The sequence below is a fragment of the Montipora capricornis genome, chromosome 6 (assembly GCF_036669925.1).
Source record: "Montipora capricornis isolate CH-2021 chromosome 6, ASM3666992v2, whole genome shotgun sequence".
Lineage (NCBI taxonomy): Eukaryota > Metazoa > Cnidaria > Anthozoa > Scleractinia > Acroporidae > Montipora > Montipora capricornis.
The window spans coordinates 20,245,643-20,248,685 of NC_090888.1; the positions used below are offsets into that span (position 1 = coordinate 20,245,643).

At 37.0% G+C, this 3,043-nt stretch overlaps 1 protein-coding gene across 1 annotated transcript in view; it reads right to left on the minus strand.

Annotated features, from left to right (window-relative positions):
• LOC138051757 (QRFP-like peptide receptor) overlaps positions 1-2,817 on the minus strand; it is a 15,953-nt gene extending 13,136 nt beyond the window's left edge. Inside the window, exon 1 of the mRNA XM_068898008.1 lies at positions 2,699-2,817. The gene's annotated coding sequence lies outside the window, so the exon portion shown is untranslated. The remainder of the gene's footprint in view (positions 1-2,698) is intronic.
• Positions 2,818-3,043: the final 226 nt, after the last annotated feature.

The window sequence follows — 3,043 nt, forward strand, 5'->3', positions numbered from 1 at the left end:
TAACTGAATCCCTCAGTACGCTGCCACCATGTTGATTTACTTCGTTAAAGTATAGCATTCAGGCGAGGATTGAACGCAACAAACGGTTTAATAAACAGTCACCATCTTACTTCGAGCACATGGTCGAACTACATAAATAGGTATGCAATGTGGGCGTACTCGTAGCCTCACTAACATATCAACAGCCAACATCTTGATCTCAGAATAATTAAACAAAGTAAAGAAAAACAAACAAACCTTTGACTAGTCCATGTCTCATCAGTGTGAGATTCGTCAACAATACGCGCAGTAAGATTTTGGTGCAAAGGAGTGTTGCTGTTTATCATCCGATTGAGGAATATTCTATGACTTTTTTAAAATTTGCTAAGCAGTTAAGCAAAGAGCGGTTGACATTTGCTGCTCTCTACGTCTTATAAACTGGCGTCGGAAAGCGATATTAGCAGTTGAACCCATTGAAGCATCTTCCAATAGCTGATCTTGCACACTACTTTCTAGCGGGCAAACAACTATCACACATGCGGGTTTGTTCGACATGATTTTTTCACTCTAACAAACAACTGGAAGATAAGAGTCTTTCCAAAGCCGGTTGGAAGAACTGCCTATAAATCTGTTCTGGAAAGCAGGGTTAATATGGCTTCTTTTTGTCCCGATCGCAACTGAAGCGATATTCCCAGACTAGAGAGTTCCGAAATATCTTCTTCGAGGGTCAAATCCAAGCAAGGTTTCAAGGTTTCAAGGTTTTGACTTGCCATGATTACATATAATGTATTCGAATTATTAAAGAAAATACAAAAAAATTGTAAAAAAGGCGAGAAAGCCCATAAACAAACTATAAGAGCTTATGGAGCTATGGGCTTCCTCAAATTGGACTAAGAAATTAATTTTAAGATAGCACTGGGACGTAATACAATATATTATTAAAAAGACGAAAATTAGAGTGCACACACACATTTATCCACAAAAATACAAAAGCGTAAATACTTCGAAGAATTTGATGCTACTAACGATAAAGAAGAAATCTTTTAAGGTTTTTGCAAAACTGAGCGGTAGATCCAGATGACTTAATTTGACTGTCAAGAGTATTGAAAATTTTAGGGCCTTGGAAGCGAATTGAAAATTTTCGTATATTAGTTCGAATTAATGGAATATAAAAATTGGAATTGGATGAGTTTCTAGTGTTATAAGGATGAATATAATTAGCCAGTGTAAACATGTCATTAAATAAATTGGGAAGTAAACCTTTAGAGAAACATAAACTTGCCTAAATGAAACAAAACAACATTACTGAATTTTAAAACTTCGAGATCTCGAAAAATAGGATCTGTATGGGAATCAAAGGGAACTTTAGCAACAATTCTAATTGCTTTCTTCTGGAAAGTAACTCTTCTTTTCAAGTAAGAATTATAGGTCAATCCCCACACAGAAACGCAGTAAATTAAGCATGGATAAATTAAGCTATAATACAAAATACGAAGAGAGGCTGTAGAAAGGCAAAAACTTGACCTGTACAGGATACCAATGGACTTTGAAATTTTTCTCGATACATTTAAGATGTGAGGTTTCCAAGTCAAAATTTCATCAATAACTACACCCAAAAATACAGTCTCTTTACCTGCTCAATCGGAGAGCCATCTATTGAAAAAGCAAGGTCGCATTTTCCCTCATATCCCGCTTCGATATAATTCTTTTGGAAGAGTGAGTATCTTTCCCCTGGTCTTAGCTTCTGCAATAACAGTACCAGTGTGAAAGACCAAAGGGCGGAAAGGTATATGGCTCGTCATATGCATAACACTCAGGCATGCTACTGAGTATCAAGTCAAGAACAGCATCCTATCTAGTTGGTTTCCTCACAATTTTCTTTAAACTGAAGTGCTTCTTTATCGATTTGACGTTAAGAGTGCCTCTCAGCAATTTTCACCCAAGACTGTGCAAGATAAAAAAATTGAAAATTGCCAAACTTTCTCACAATAAAGGCCTACAAAAACCATTTTTAGAAAAATATGTTTTAGTTTGTTTCGATAATTATTTTACCTTGGACGGCGACTTTTTCGGTATCCGGCCTTGTGAGCGAGTGAAAACTACTCCAAAATGTCGCTTCTTTGAATCGCTATTTTTGAAATAACGAATGAGTAACTTGAAAATCAAAACAACATGGCACAGCTAGAATAATTCATTCACCCTTTTGCGCTCTTAACGGTACAATATACCAAACTTAACCTTTTTTAGATTGATTACAGAGTGCCAAATTTGTGCGAAATTCGATCGTCAAGAAAGCATCCTGGCACATGGCTTTCTCAAACGAGACGATATTCATCGGAATAAGCAATGTTTCTGCTGCAATTAAATTCAATACAATTTTTGGGTAAATGAAACGGAGGATTTTTCAGGCCCAATCTCAACATGCTGTTTGTCAACAAAAGTCGACCTTTGACCACCAAAGCGGAGGTGAGGTATATTGAAATCACACACGCTAATCTCGATTTATTCACTCAACAATTCGAGACTTTAGTTTACTGGAACCACTGTAGGTAAAATGGAACGTGTCATTGAAATTTAACTGTCTTGCTTTATTAAAGAGTGACATATTCGGTAATTAAAATAGCTGACCTAAAATTGTAAAAATTTGCATACTAGTAAGACTCATTCCATTCCATATTTTTACGCAAACAAGTTTCCTTAATTCACTTTCTGAACGTACCTGCAAAACAAACAAAGAAAGGTATCCCCCTTTATATAAGTATACGCTGGTTGGATTTTCCTCGAAGCCCTCAAACGACCATCAACGGTCAACCAGTCGAACGCTTTGTGACCTACGTGAGTTGTGCCGTGATTGTGTCGTCAGAGCTGTCACGCAAGAGATAAGGATAAAGCACGTGGGGTTATTCTGAGTTTGTTGGGGGATTTTTTTTCGCAAGTTCTGATAATCCAGCAAACGTTCAATGCGTAACAATAGCAAAATGTGATAAAGACACCAAGGCACACTTGAGAAGTTATAAAGTGTCGGATTCTTCTCTGGATACAGAGGCTAGGCTTTCGCTCGCAC